The sequence below is a fragment of the Cebus imitator genome, unplaced genomic scaffold (genome assembly GCF_001604975.1).
Source record: "Cebus imitator isolate Cc_AM_T3 unplaced genomic scaffold, Cebus_imitator-1.0 Scaffold115, whole genome shotgun sequence".
Lineage (NCBI taxonomy): Eukaryota > Metazoa > Chordata > Mammalia > Primates > Cebidae > Cebus > Cebus imitator.
Window position 1 is genome coordinate 4734926 of NW_016107430.1, and position 16339 is coordinate 4751264.

The following is a 16339-nucleotide window of genomic DNA, read 5'->3' on the forward strand; positions in this document are numbered from 1 at the left end:
AAAAAAAAAAAAAAACACGAAGGTTGGGCAGAGTGAGATTTTGACATGGTTTATAGGAAGCCTGGGGTTTTAGTTGACCATAAGTTTTCTTTGAGGCCACAGGTGATGGAGCTGCCAAGAACCCCACCATAAAAGGAAGTCCAGCCCAGAATCTGGTATTTTGCACTGCTCAGACCCCCTTGTGGAATATTTCATTCCAGGCACTTATTTTAAGACGGGCATTGACAAGATAGACCACACCAGAGGAGGTCTGATGAGGACCAGGACAGTATTACAGGAGGAGACCTGAATAAGGAGGAATGAGGTGGCTACATCAGCTCTTGAAGGACCACCTCTGGGAGGGGTTCCGGCTGCTTCCCCAACCATGGGTGGCCATGTGTGAAGTTACCAAGAGAAAGACGCATCCTTGGGTTGAAGAATTCAGCAACACCTCAAGATGCCCAACTCAAACAAGCTGTCTTTATGAAGTAAAGGGGTGATTTCCCTTTCCCCAGAAATATTCAACAGAGACTAGAATTGATGAGGCAGCAAGCTGGGGCCAGGGACCACTTTGCAAACCACTGGTGGGTCCTTCATTGTCAAAGTCTAGCCTGGCCCAAACCGTCTCATTTCCAGACCCATAGAGACCCACTGGTAATAATATTTCAGGAGGATTCTTTATGAAATTATATCTTTAAGCCCTGGTCGCCAGTAGATATTGGTTTAATTACCAGTTATTTACCGCCATACTCAATAGATGATAGACAAGCAAGAGAATAGGATAAAATTTAAAAAAATAAAAAGTTAAAAAGAAAATTCCAAACCTTTCAGGTAGTAGGAAGAGCCCCATACCTGCTGAAGATGATTAAGAAATAAAGAGAAAGCTTTCCTTGGAGTCATGATGTAAGCCCAAAGGGAAAGTAGGTTTGTATTTATGAAAAAAGGTTATAACTTAAGCTGTTCAGAAGCACGGCAATTACTTGGAGTAAGATGCCTCTTAATTCATCTGGCCTCCTTTGCAGGTGGCTGAGTAAGTGTTTTTGCGTCCTCCGACTCCAGTCCTTCTTTGGCCGACACTGGCTTTTGTTCACAGCGGGTCACTGGGTACTCCAGAGGCATTGTTGATAATAACATCTCCTTCCTCCCCACACCACCCCCAAGCAAAGCTTTGGAAAAACAGCCAAGTATTCAGCAAAGTGAAGGCCTGGCTTTTCTTCCTCCCCCCTCCTCCTCTTGTTGAGAAATCCCATTATCCAGGAGAATGATTGTGAAACTCCAATCTGTCTGCCGCTGAGCTGTGGGCTGTTCTTCTTGCCTCCTCCGCCCCTACCCTGGTCCCCTTGTCTATCTGCAGGGGGAAGACGAATATCTATATATTAAAGCTTTAAGAATCTATAAATCTGAGTTGATTCTCTGCTGGTGACAGCCCCGGCTCTTTCCCACCACGTTTGACATGATCTAATGGGCTTACAGTTGTTTGAGTGCTTCTCTGAAGCAAATGAAAGCGCTTAGTTAGGGGAAGTGTGAAATGGCATTGTTTGTTCTGGGCACTACAGCAAAGCTGGGGGATCATCTTTAAATTATCCACCCTTTTTTCTTCAGCCGCCCCCGCAGAACAAGGGGCTCCGCAGCCAAAGGAGCTGAAAAGACAGTTCCTGCTGGCCTGGCCTTTCTGCTTGAGAGGTGCCGGGATGCTGGGGGTAGGATGTGTCCCCAGCTGTGTTCATTTCGCCAGGAGGCTTGGGGCTAATTGGGAACAGAAGGATGCTCAGGGGATGAGGAGAAGGGGACGAGAGAAGGATGGTCTCACCAAGGTAGAGGAGTGACAAATATTTGCTTGTAGCAAAACAAGAGTAAATACAAGAGAGACTCCTAATGAGAGCTTTGGGGCAGTTTATGCTTTCAGTTCTCAGGGGCCAGCAGTGTGGGTTGGTGTGATTAGTTGCCTTGCTACTTGGCGCAAGACCAATTTCTCTTTTCAATATCAAGTTTCATAAGCGTGGAACAATAACAAATCATTATAAACCCTCTGGGACTGGTGGGTGTGTGTTGATGCGGGGGTTTTTTTTTTTTTTTTTTCCGCCTTGTCTTTGATAAGCTCATCTTTTCAGCCCAGGTACATTTTTCCCATTGTAAATAGAAAATGGCGTGGGAGGGTGTGTGTCTCGGAAACTTGCTGTATTGTTAATCTGTTATTAGGCAAAAGTCTTAACACCAGGCAGGGTACTCAGATGCCTCATTGTGAGCTGGGGATGGAATTATGCATCATGAATAAAAACCGCTGTCAACATGCATTGGTTTCAAAACATTAGAGCATATGGTATGTGATTATCTGTATTGTCAAGTGCAATAAAATGAATTTGGATATAATAAAGGATGTAATATTTTAGAAACTTGGCAATAAACTAAGGAAAGGATGACAGCTGAGGTTCCTTAAGGCCCCAGACACAAATAAATTGAAGTTACTGGTCTCCGTGGCCAAGTGGCAGAACGGCCATAACATGGCTATCTGTGCGCCGTGATTCTCCAGTTGGGGAAAGCTCTGCTGTCTCTCAGTTGCCTTCTTTGGGGGATGCAGAGATGGTCTGGCTCCCATGCTGGGTGACGGGAGAGGCGGTGGCTCCCGATGGGGACCCAAGCCTTGCCTCCTTGCCTGGCCTTGAGGTGTGCCCCGTGGCCTGCTCTGGGCAATAGATGCATCTGCCTCCTGTTGAAGGCAGCCTTGTGCCAACTTCCAGGACATCCAAGGACCCCTCTCCCCTAGGCAATCACCCTTCAGCTAATCTCTAGCCCTCTTTGTCACCATTTGGTCAATGGGAAGATGTTGCTGTACACACAAGGACCCTGAGCAGCTGCCTCACGGAGGCAGTCGTCTTCTGGAACCCTCATCCCACAGGGCCAAGTTATAAGTCATCACAGCAAGTCAGTGTCAGTAAGGAGAAGGGGCCTGTAGAGAGGCGTGAGTGCTTCAGCACCTGATGGGGGCTAGGAACTGTGCCAGGCTTCCTTGTACTCTCTCCGTAAGCTCTCTATAGCCCTATAATGCTGCTATCCCTAGTTGAAGGGTGAGAACGCTGAGGCACAGCCAGTTAGTTGTGGAACTGAGATTACAACCCACGTCTGAACCCAAAGTCCAAGCTCCTTTCACTCACAACCTTTTCTTTTTTTCTTTTGAGATGGAGTCTCACTGTGTTGCGCAGGGTGAAGTGCAATGGTACGATCTCGGCTCACTGTGACCTCCACCTCCTGGGTTCAAGAGATTCTCCTGAATCACTGAGGCCTCCTGAGTAGCTGGGATTACAGGCATGCGCCACCACACCCAGCTAATTTTTGTATTTTTAGTAGAGACAGGGTTTCACCATGTTGGCCATGTTGATCTCGATCTCTTGACCTTGTGATCCACACGCCGTGGGCTCCCAAAGTGCTGGGGCTTACAGGCGTGAACCACTGCACCTGGCCCACTCACAACCTTTTCCGCAAATCCAGAGGCTTTCCATTCATAGTCCGCAAATAATAACCCACATGTTCAGAAGGCCTCACCACAGGAAACTGGAAACCCTTACATTACTGGGGACCCAGGGCCTTGAAAGAATGTTCTAGAAAAAAAAATGCAACGAGGTGACCAACTGTCTCCTCTCTATTCCTACTTGGACCTGGCAGAGGCTGATGTGCCTTCATTGTTCCTGGGGTTTTCCCTTAGCACTGATTTTTGTATCCCAGCTCTAGCAAGGTGAACCCATTTATCATCATACCCTAACAGTTTGCCTTGGTCCAGAATCCATCTTCCTCTGGGAAGGGCTTCTGCCCCCGCCAAAAGTTTATTGATGAAAACTGAGGCAGCATCTGTTTGCATTTCCTGACTGACTGTGTTTGTATTTCTGACGCTTGCTTTACTTTGACCCCTGGCATTTGACTTCAGGGCTTGCCTTGGCCCCCAGCTTGCGGGACACCCTGGGCGTCCTGTAAGGGTGTGGAGGCCTGCCCCCCACACCCTCCACCCCATGTGTGGCTCCTTCCTTCCACCCCAGCCTTCTGTGGCTCTTCCAGTCCTGGCTTCCAGTGCTGGTCTTGCTAGCTGTCTTGCCAGGCAGACAGCTTCATTATTAAGCATAAAGAATGGGGAGAGCCACCATCAGGCCAGGCTAAAGCAATTTGGATGGCTGGGAAAAGGGAAGACATTTAGTCCACTTCATGCCTGGATATGTCGGTAATTCCCAGAACAGGGTGGGAGGAGGTTTCAATAAACGCCACTGGCCTAGGAATCTTGTGACTAGGTCTGCACTGGAGATTCAACAAGGTGAGTTCAAATACACTTCCAAATCGCTCGGCTTCGGCACCTCAGGGTGGACCCCGCTAACGCTCTTATCCCTGCAGTCAACATTTATTGCTAGCTAAAGTATTTTCAAGTCTCAGCTGGTAGCCCACTCATTCCAAGGAATATTGGGTACAAAATCCTTATATAAAAACTGCAGACTTCTGCAGGCATAACCAGAGCAAGCACTATCTCATTTAATCCCCATGCCAGCCCCATGAGGTCAGCGTCTTTTTTTTTTTTTTTTTTTTGAGACAGAGTCCCACTTTGTCATCCAGGCTGGAGTGCAGTGGCATGATCTTGGCTCACTGCAACCTCCATCTCCCAGGTTCAAGCGATTCTCCTGCCTCAGCCTCCCAAGTAGCTGGGATTATAGGCGTGCACCACCACGCCCAGCTCGTTTTTGTATGTTTAGTAGAGACGGGGTTTCACCATGTTGACCAGGCTGGTCTTAAACTTCTGGCCTCAGGTGATCCTCCCATCTCTGCTTCCCAAAATGCTGGGATTACAAGTGTGAGCCACCTCACTGGCCAAGGTTAGCATCTTTATTCCTACTTTACAGGTGGGGATACAGGATCAAGGAGGTTGACGGCTTGCACCACATCACACAGCTGGTCAACAACCAGCATTTCTACCATGTCCTCGGATCCGAGATTCAAATCCTCCCAGTCCATGGAATCTCACTGGTCTGTCTTAAAAGAATGTGTTGCTTTCTCCTCCTCTCCATCCAACCCTTCCATGTAGGTTCTTTTGAGTAGACTGCACTGAGTGACATCTGAGAATAATTTTCTTTAGGAAAAATAGACCGTGATTCACTGTCTCCTGGGCTTCTCCCAGACACAGTCTTAGAGCACACAGAGGGGCTGAGGGCGAACCCCGAAGAGCACTTCTGTTCTTGCTCCAGATCCCCAGGGCTGCCCACTGACAACTGCCCCCACCCTGCTGAAGAGCTGGTGAAATTGAACCAAATGCTCCTAATGATCTGTGAATGTATTAATCCTACTTTCTGTTAATTAACAATATGATAAAACCGGCATTTCGTAAGTCGTCGCTTAACACATGTTTTAGCAATTATGTACTTAGTGGTTTGGATTCAGAATGCTAATAGAATAAAATTTTAATGAAGATACGATGCTATGAAAAATTTATTGAGACGAGATCAGGTATGGCTGCCGTAGCATGTAGGAGGCCAGAGTCTCTGTTTGAAGGGTGAACCTCCCCAGTGCCTCAGCCAGGAGGACCCAGTAGATCCTGCAATTGGCAGGTTCTTGACTCCCATGAATTTCTCATGCAAAAACCCCTTCTTGGGTGTGGGGAGGGGTCCTCACCCACCAGCAGTCACTGAAGATCCCTGTTCCCACCCTACGTCCAGACTTCCAGCAATGTCTGTGAATAAGGGCAACTTCAGAACCAGAGTCCTTGATGCACCATCTCATCTTCTCCTAGAGAGTCTCCAAAATTTTTTAATTGTGCTGAAAAAAAATTAGCATGCGCCCCCCAATATATCTTACCTAATTTTCAATTTATATGCATGTACTGCTATGTTAATATTCATGTATATTATAAAACCTATACAAATAGGAATATAATAGGATACATTAAGGATTTTATTTAATTATTAAAGTAATATTTTTAGTGAGAGCAATATGATTGAATATGCTGCTTTTAAAAAGGAATTCTTGATTTAACACTTTATGATCCAGCCCTAAAAGTTAGATTCTAAGTTTAGTTTATTTGGATACTTGGTTTTAATGCCTGGCATAACTGAAAGATACACCTCACAAGAAAAACAGATCCCAGCAGAGGAGGCACGATTCACTGTACTGGCTAAATCATGATACTAATTTTTCAATCCCATCCTCCAATTATGCAAAGGATTGTGTTGAAATTCAGCTTGTAAATTTCCATCTTCCCTGATGTCAATCAGTTTTTCATGCAAACTAATCAAGTGTTGCATTTTTACATTTTTAACAAATGGGTTCAAAATCCACTGAAATCTTCATTTTTTTTTTTTTTTCAAATGAGTCTTTACAATTCCGTGTCCGGATTTTAAAAGTCTGCAGATATGACAGCTTTTGTTGATGACCTAGTTACATCATTTTTAGCAACAAAAACACAAAACAATAGAAATACCTTCCAAACATTTGTTTTCAAAGCACTTTCTCCACAGTACCAGTGAGTGTCTGTTGAAAATCAGGTTCTTCCTCATTCAGTTGGCTGCAGCTTGTCCCATCTGATCACGACATGTTTTGGGGGTGTGATATGGCTGGGTAAGTGTCTTGCCTAAGGGTAAGGAAAGGGTCGGCTGACAATTTTCTTCTTGGCATCCTGTGCGTGTATCGTTCGTATCATCTGCAATCCCTGTTTTCTTTGCAGTTACCTACTTTGTTAGCGTTCATTTTCTTAAAGCCAGATCGCATAACCTACACCTCCATTTACTGGTTACCTGTAAACAGCACAAGGTACCAGCTGTGCTCAGGTGAGTAATGGGGAGGCACTCTGGCCTCACCTTCAAGGAAGCATTTCCTCTTTTCCTTTAGTGGCTAAAAAAAATACTAAGACAAGTGTCTTGCTGACATAAGGGCGTGTGAAGGCCCTAGGATCATTCAGTCATGTGTTAAATGTTAGCGAAGCTGAAATTATTTCTAGGTGACAGAATTAGGCATTATACTTTTTTCCTTCTCCCAATGTATCTTGTTTGTTTTTGAGATGGGGTCGCATTCCGTTGCCCAGGCTTCGGTGGCCTGAGCTTGGCTTACTGCAGCCTTGATCTCCTGGACTCAAGCAGTCCTCTCCCTCAGCTTCCCGAGTATCCAGGACCACAGGCATGTGCCACTATGCCAGGCTAATTGTATTTTTTTTTTTTTAAGAGATGTAGTTTTCCTGTGTTCCCCAGGCTGGTCTGAAACGTCTGAGTTGGAGCAATCTGCCCGCCTTGGCCTCCTGAAGTGCTGGGATCACAGACATGAGCCACCGAACCCACCCTCCCAATGTTTCTTAACCCTAACTGAATCACTTGGGAGATTTTAAAACATACGGATGCTGGGGTGCTACCCCAAACCTAACTCAATTCCGAGGATGGGACCTGGACATTGGCATTTTAACATTTTTTTCCTCAGTGGCTCTGATGTAAGACTTACTATTGAGAATCAGTTTTCCAGATTGATGTATGTTACATTTTAATTTGTATAAAATCACCTGTTAAAATGCAGATTCAAGTTCAGTGGGTTCAGGGTGGGGCCTGAGCTTGCATTTCCAGTCAGTTCCCTGGTGGTGTGGATGTGCTGATGTGTAGAACACCCTGAATAATGAGCTCCAGACTGTGCCACCCCTGTCCCCGGCAGCCTCATCACCTTCCTCCGTCTCCCCATCCCAGGCCTTTGCTGAAGAGTCGGGAAGCAGTCTCTGCTCTCTCCTGGCAAAGCTGCCATGCCAATCCAGCTGCCTGGGCTGCCGGTCACAGCTTCTTAGAGAGATCTGGCCTCCAGATGTTAAGAACAGTTCCTTAACAGCTGGAAGAATACAATAAAATAGGCCAGACCCCACCCTGTGGTGATAAGTATGTGTGTCTCGTGTGAACCGCTTGTCAGAGGCACTTGATGGGCATCTGCCTGCCCACACACTCCAGGCAGGTTTGCTGGCAGCGTAGCCGGCTGGGGTCATGGAGATGCTGGCAGGAGTGACCCCTCTGCGGGGGTGTGGTGGGAGGAGTGGGCCCCCAGCCAGGGCTCTGTCAGTGGGACTATCCTGAAACCATACCTCATAATGAAAGTCATGTAATTTGTGGCAGCGCTGAAAACCTGCTTCCAAGTAGTGGTTTCCTGATGGAGTTTTGAAACCTTATCTGCGGCCGGTAACCATTCCCTAAGAACTGCTTGGAGGGAAGCGAGTGGGCATCTTGAGAAGGCTGCTGGGGAAGCTGAGTGCACCAGGGCGGAGGGACAGAGTGCCCGTACCCTGGGCAGCCAGCACAAGGCGACACTCAAAGATTAGTAGATGATTTGGGTGTTTTCGTTTTTTGTTTTTGAGACAGAGTCTCGCTCTGTTGCCCAGGCTAGCATGCAGTGGCATAATATCGGCTCACTGAAACCCCTGCCTCCCAGGTTTAAGTGATTCTCTTGCTTCAGCCTCCCGAGTAGCTGGGATTACAGCTGTGTGCCACCACTACTGGCTAATTTTTGTATTTTTAGTAGAGACGGGGTTTCGCCATGCTGTCCAAGCTGGTCTTGAACTCCTAACCTGAAGTGATCCACCCGCCGTGGTCTCCCAAAGTCCTAGGATTACAGGCATGAGCCACCACGCCCAGCCCTCTTAGGGTCTTTTAAAAGTAACAAGATGACTGAGGAATTCACTGCATGACTTGTTTTACCTCTCCCTGTCCTCAGTCTTATTCCCATCATGATAGTTGGTAAAGCACCATGGACATGTCCCTTACAGACATGTCAAGTGAATTTTAACAAGTGAGGCTATAGCTAGACAAAAGTAAGCAGGTGTGGAGATAGAGATTAGGCTAGGAGAGACATAGCAAGACTGGTTTGACTGATGGGAGGGGCTCGCTATCTCCTCAGAGGTGCAGGTGTTTTGAAGCAATCCTGGCTGCTGAGGTGGATCGTTTGTCTCACAGAGGAGGATACTGACGGTCAGAGTGGTTGAATAATCTGCTCTCAGAGTCACGCAGCCGGTTGTGCTAGAACCAGGACTTGAGTCCAGATCTACGCAACTCCAAAGTCTAAGCCCTTTTCCACCCACCTCACTGGGGACATTAAGTAGATGGAAACCCCCTCTTAGCTTGTGTGTTGCTCGCTGCACGGACGAGGCTAGAGGATGAGTGTGAGAGAAAGTGACAGATTTGAAACCTACTCTTTGGTGGAGTGGCTGGGAGTGCCAACCCAATTCCCCTTCTCTAGAGGGAAGAACTTGCAGCTGCCACCTATCCCCTGAGCTCAGAAAGCCCTGAGTTGAGAATCCTTGAAGGCCAGGCTCCTGCCGTTGGAGCTCGCCAAGGCCGCCCCAGGCTCTGTGGTTTCCAGAGCAGACGTGGAGGCGGCACGTCCTCGTGCCCTTGCTCCAGCTGCGCGCACGACCTCAGCCTCCTCTGTCCCGCTGGGCGCGAGCTGCAGTCCTGGCACCTTCTGCCGGGGTCCTGATCTGAGCCAGTTGTCTAGCGATTTAATTTGGTGAATTTACCACTGCGTCCCAGAGTTTATATTGGCACTTAACAGCAGTAATATGTTTCTCTCTCGCCAAGAACTGACTATTTTCCCGACCAAGATGGAACGCCACGCACAAAAAATAGGTTTGTGAACTAATCTGCTGCCCTGACAAGTGTCATTCACAGAATCGCTGCTATAGAGCGCACTCGGAATTAAATGAGGTTGGGGTTGTCTGGCCTGGATCACAGGTGCTTTTTCCCACTCAGTTAACAAGAGTCTGGGATGAGACACCCTTTCCCTGCAGCCGCAGGCACTTTCAAATCACGCTATCAGTATTCATGACAGATTTCTCTCTTAGAAAAATGGTTTGAGGATGGTTAGAGGTCTCTCTCTCTCTTTTCCTTTCTAACCTCCCTTTCTTCCTTTCTGGGTGGTTCTTTTTAGGATGCCCCTACCCCATCTGTCCTTACAAAACTCGGCTCTTTAAACAGTCGAATTTCACAGGCTCAGGGAGGTGCCCTCATCAGTTAAAAGAGAAAAAAAGAAATCCCCCAGTGCCTGATGCCCGTTTGAAATTCTAGAGTGGATCTTAATTGCTTTCGCATAAGGATTTGATTCAGGTAAACTGCCCATACCTCTGGGAGTAGAAGCAGGCTCTGTCATTTACACTTTAGTCTGAACAGGTTCTTAAACCTGGAAGAAAACAGTTTTGTCTTTCTCTGGTCTGCCTTGGATGTCAGAGGCTTCTTAAAGACAGCGTTATTGAGGGGCATGGCGGCTCATGCCTGTGATTCCAGCCCTTGGGGAGGCCAAGATGGGAGGATCACTTGAGGCCAGGAGTTCGAGACCAGCCTGGCCAACATGGCAAAACCCCATGTCTTAAAAAAACAGAAACAAAAACAAAACATTAGTTTCCCACTTCATGTAAGAGAGGACCTCAAAATTCTCTTTCCTGTGGAAAGTTCTGGATTCTCTGTTATTATGTGGTCTCCACTTAGCTTGTCCTGAATTGGGAAGCGTAGGGCAGAGTCAGGCTTGCGTCGGCATCAGAATTACCAGAGACCTGAGTAAAAATGCGATTCCTGGGCTACACCCACTTGGACCGTGTTAAGAACCAGCAGAGCCCAGGGATCTGCATTTTTGACAAGCCCTTCCCCCATGAGAGACTGTTGTAGGACCACACCCAGGAGCACTGGTCTAGGAGCACCCTGGCCTTCACCCACACCTTGATGTTTTGTCTAGGAGCATCCATAAAGAAATGGTGGCCGATTGAAAAAACTCTTTGTAGCTAAAGCCTAATGAAACACTTGGTAGTTCATGGTTGGTGCCTGACTTTTAGAAGGTTTCTTCTCACATTTCAAGGTCAAGTGTTGGCCAGCTCATCCCTGAGCAGAAAAGGAAAGAAAAGCACCTTTCCAGTTGAGAAATTGGCTCCCCTCTAGCAAATGCCGCCAACGTAGCTTAATATTAATTTAGGGAATGCAGTCTTGTGCAGTTCCGTGGAACTAGATTGGAAATCTGATAGTGCCATTTCTGTTATCTGATTCCTCACACACCTGAGATCACTCCCTGCCCCCACTCAACTCCCCCCCTCAGCCCCAAAGGTGGCTGCAGAGATGCAGGTGTGAGCTGGCTCACTAAGTCACTTTCCCCCTCCTGATTAAGCGTGTGGGGGAATAAAGGAGACCCGTGTGGACTCACGCCGGTCTCTGCCTTGCCTGTGCTCGAGCCACTTGTAATTCCCCGCAGCCCCAGCCAGCTCTGCAAGGCAGAAAGAAATATGACCAGGCAAGTTGAGAAAATAAATTAAACTAAGTGTCAACTTTTCTTGTTTCTCTCCTCATTATTAAGAGATGGAATGGGGCTCGTTTATCAAGCAGGGGGAGAAATTAATTGACACGGCTTTAATATCATGATGTCTGGCGTGTCTGGTCACATTCCTTCATTTTTTGGAAAGGCATTTTATTATAGTTTACAGCAACCAGCTGCCAAACTACTGGTGTAAACGAGGAAGCAGGTGCATGAAGGATGTCACAGTGGAGGGGCTACACTGCTGCCCTGGAGGGGACGGGGGACGTGGCAGAGGAGGAGGGCCAGGTCAGAAGGGATCCCAGAGAGGTTGCTTATTTTGGGGGAGGCAGACAGAAGGATATTCGGGAGGGGGGAGGGGTGTGCTAAGAGGGCATGTCTGCAGACCCCTCGAGTCCATCACAGGCTTGTTTCCTGGCCACCAGGGGGGCAGTCTCAAGCATCTGCCTCTGATGGCCTCCTGGCCTGGAAGTCTTTGTTCTTAACCGTCCCCAACGCTGGGTGCTGGGTATGGCTGAGGTCAGTGTGCCTGCCCCCTTTTTTTACCTTCTTAATAAGGCCAGGGAAATGAGCCCTTCTGTGTCCCTCCAGGGCAGCTGACTCACTTGAGAGCCAGTTTGCTGCAAAGAAACCTCTAGCATCAAGTCTGGTGTCCCATTCCCTCTTCAGGCAAGTCTGCAGTTGGAGGTCTGGAAAGGTTCAGAGAAGTCACTCTACTGTGCTCATCCGAGACTGGCTTAGGAGATACTCTAGCTGTTTTCCTGTGTCAGGGTCTTCTTGGCTCTGTGTCTCTGAAAATCCTCAGTACCTCCTTCCCTGCCCTTATGTTTAAGAAATCAGATACTTCAGGGTGCAGGGGAAGCCACACGGAGCTGGAGTGGATGCCCATGTCCTTCCCCACTCTCTCCTTGCCCTCCTTCCTCCAGGTTATAAGGACTAAGGGCTGTTGCCCATTTTGTAGATGTTCTTGCCGGGAAACACGACAGGAACAGGGTTCGGGGTGCAGTGGTTGGACAAGGTAGGGACTGATGAGTGCAGAACAATCTGCCTTCACATGAGTAAGGGGGGCTGCAGGGGAGAGAACTCAGGGTCCTGCCAGGGCCTCAGTTCTTCATCTGCAAAATGGGAACAATCATATCTATTCATACTCCCCAGGGTCGGACGGGGGGTGAAGACTGAGTTATACAGTGGCTGCTCAGTGAGAACAGATGAGCTTTCTCTTCTTAACATTGTTACTAGGATATGGACTGATCCTCAGCAACCGCCTCTGGGAAGCAGACGTGAGATGTAACTGAAGGAATCCTAGCCCTGCCCACCTTACGAAATCCACATTGGCACGTGGGTGTGCAAGCAGACACAGCCTGATCATCACCCACCCTTGCCCAATACCTAGTGTCTGAAATGCCCAGGAGCCTCTAATGATAACCCCAGTTGGCTCTCACTGAAGCCAAGGTATTGTGCAGTGAGTTTCCCAACATGGCAGCCAGTAATCAGAAACATGCTGTTGCTCTTGAAAAGGTAGACTGTTTTGTTTCTTGGAACGTATCGATCTTCTGAGTTATATTTTTCTTAGGGCAAAGCCAAGGCACATGATGCCACCTCCCCATGCCTGCCCTGCACACTACTCATTTCTTCTGCACTTCTTGGTGGGCGGGCCCAGGTGGGACCTCAGACCTTCCAAGTTTAGGGTTGCAGGACAGCTGACTTGCCAAACCTGCCGTAGCTCATGGAGGTGACCTAGAAACATTCCAAGTTGGGGCTGGGGACAGCCCAAGGTGTGGGGTTGCCAGTGGACACACAGCCAGCTGGGGCTTGACTTGTGACGATGTCAGCAGGCCACCATGCCTTCTTGCCGGGCCGGCCCCTCTCATGCTCTCGGAGCCATATGGCCACCAAATCCATCTCTGAACACTCACTGATCCAAAGGACACCCTGACAGTCTGCTCCAAAAAAGTGTGGGGGAGAATGAAAGTAACTTGGAGTACCACTCCTGGGCTCAGCTCCTGCCTCGGGTTCAGTGGCTGCGTCACGACGGATGAGTCACTGAACTGTGCGGAGCAGTTGAGCACAATGACAGTAGCAGAGCCTGCCCTGCCTCTCACAGAGCTACCTGGGGACCAGGTAGGATGATGGATGAGAAGGATTTTCAAACCAGAAAATGCTCCCCATGTCCAAACCCCAGGGAGTCATCTGTGCTGGAAGCAACCCATGAATATTACTATCCCCAATACTGGATTATTAGCAAGGTAGGGAAGTTGCATGAGTTGTAAATATTCTTAAGTACACATACCTTAAATTTCTCATGGGATACTCAGAATACATTTGACAGCCTGGGTTTTGTTTCCTCGCTCATTTTTTTTTCTCCATTAACCAAGTATGTTAACTCATGACTTGCATCAATTTTCACTGAAGATGCATTAGATACTACATGATTGCCTATTAGTGTTCATTGACCTATATGATAAGAGAAGAAAATTATTTTTGAGGCTCGGAGGAGGCTGTTCCCATCTTTCTCTCTCTGACCTAAAAAAAAATTGTCTTGTCAGTTAACTGTCAATGTTCCTCAGTGACTGCATTTGGAGCAGGTCATTTTAATTTTGAGGTATCTTGTTTCCAGGTTTCGGTCGTCTTCTGTGTATGTGGCTTTTTTGTAGCCTTGTATTATTCAGATGAATATTCAGTTTTGTTCATTTGGATAAAAGAGGGGGGAAAAGATTTGACTGTTAAATGCTTATCTCTTAAATAGAGCTTACTTGTTAGTTTCTAATAATAACTACATTCAAGAGAATGCTAGAATTTGGTTTTTAAATGCTCCCTGTCAACTGCCACCCTATTAATATCCATGTTTAAACTACTGGTGTTTAGGGTTAACCTTCCCACCACCTTCTCTGTCCCAGCTTTACTGGCTCCTGGAGCCCCTTGGGAGTGTGGGGTATAGTTAAGGTGGGGGCTTTAGAAGAGGCGGGGCAGGTACCATTTTGCTGGTGCCCGGTGAGAAGAGTTTCTTGGATGAACTAGTCTCTTGTCCCCCAAGTTTTGGCCCTTTGTTTCCCCCGCCTCCCCTAGTTGTCAGTCCCTGGGTGTCCTCTCTATTCTGGGTGGTGGCTTGAGTCAGTTTAAATACACAGGGAGGAGTTCTCTGGTTCGAGGTGATGCCTTACTGTTGTAGGACAGCCCACAGACAAAACCTCTCAAACACCAAACTGGAAAGGAAGGGGTGATTTATTTGGCCGGGAGCTGCGGCAGGTCTGAATGCCCCAAATAGTGGAGCTCCCCTCACAAAGAAAATCCCTGCCCTTTTAAAAGCTTACAACTCAGGCCGGGCGCGGTGGCTCACGCCTGTAATCCCAGCACTTTGGGAGGCCAAGATGGGTGGATCACGAGATCAAGAGATCAAGACCATCCTGGTCAACATGGTGAAACCCCGTCTCTACTAAAAATACAAAAAATCAGCTGGGCATGGTGGTGCGTGCCTGTAATCCCAGCTACTCAGGAGGCTGAGGCAGGAGAATTGCCTGAACCCAGGAGGCAGAGGTTGCGGTGAGCCGAGATCGCGCCATTGCACTCCAGCCTGGGCAACAACAGCGAAACTCAGTCTCAAAAAAAAAAAAAAGCTTACAACTCTAGAAATGACATGTCAAAGGGGTGAGTGACTTAGGTAGGGGTTCGATCGTGTTTAAGTAAAAACAATGCCTTCGGGAAAGATTCCTCCACACCATGCCTGAGATCTACAGACTGGCGCCCAGTCTGCCAGACTTTACTTCTCCTGTTGAAACGCAATGTGGAAGTCAAGGGGGAGGTGGTCTTAGATGCTTAAGAGGGACTAAGGGTTTCCTTCCTCATTAGGACCAAAGGAGATGAACAGTGGGTGTTCACAGGGCAACCCAAAGGGCGCGATGGAGTTCCAGCCCTCGCAGACTCGCCATGGACTAAAGCCCTCACCCTGCCAGGGTCTGGAGCATGACCCCCTGCTCTGCCTGCTTCTTTTAGAGGCCCAGAGAGGCAAAGGGACTCGCCGGGGCACATAGCTTCTTGTCTGGCCCTCGCTGAGTGAGGCTAATTGTGTGTCTCTTTTACCTGGCTGCTACACCTCAGTCTGATGGGCCTCCATGAGTCTCCACTTCTGATTCTCTGTGGGGCCCTCTTTAGGAAAGTGAGAAGGAAATCATCACGGCTCCCTGCCCTCCAGCTCTCCCCAGTCTCCCGTACCTCCAGTAGATTGTTCAAAAGACTATGATGCCCTGAAGATACATCAAATAAAACAAGCCAGGCACGACAGTACAGGACGTGTAATGTCAGTTATATGGAAAAATTCAGAGTCATAAAAAGTAAAATATAGGCTGTGTGTGGTGGCTCATGCCTATAATCCCAACACTTTGGGAGGCTGAGGCAGGAGGATCACTTGAGCCCAGGAGTTTTGGGACCAGCCTCGGTAACATGGTGAAACTTCATCTCTACAAAAAAAATGACAAGAAATTATCCAGGCGTGGTGGCACACACCTGTAGTGTCAGCTACCCGACAGGCCGAGATAAGAGGGTTGCTTAAGCTCGGGAGATCAACGCCGCAGTGAGCCAAGATTGTTCTACTTCACTCTAGCCTGAGTGACAGGCAACTGAGACCCTGTCTCAAAAAAAACAAAAAGTAAAATAGAGGTTTCTGGGGCTGGGGGAGGGGGAAATAGGGAGTTACTAGGTACAGAAAAGATCGGGAGGTGGGTGCTGCTGACGGCTGCATGGCATTTTAAGTGTACTTAATGCCACTGAATTGTGTGATTAAAAACGGCTACGATGGCTAGGCATGGTGGCTCATGCCTGTAATCCCAGCACTTTGGGAGGCTGAGGCAGGTGGATCACCTGAGGTCAGGAGCTCGAGACCAGCTTGGCCAACATGGTGAAACCCCATCTCTACTAAAAATACAAACGAAAAAAATTAGCTGGGCGTGGTGGTGGGTACCTATAGTCCCAGCTACTGAGGAGGCTGAAGCAGGAGAATCGAATGAACCCAGGAGGTGGAGGTTGCAGTGGGCCAAGATCGTGCCACTGCACTCCAGCCTGGGTGACAGAGCAAGACTCCATCTCAAAAAAA

The 16339-nt window shown here is 48.0% G+C and overlaps 1 protein-coding gene across 9 annotated transcripts in view; it reads left to right on the forward strand.

Annotated features, from left to right (window-relative positions):
- The window catches only part of MSI2 (musashi RNA binding protein 2), a 433947-nt gene that overhangs the window by 323003 nt on the left and 94605 nt on the right, over positions 1 to 16339 (forward strand). The window lies entirely within an intron of this gene.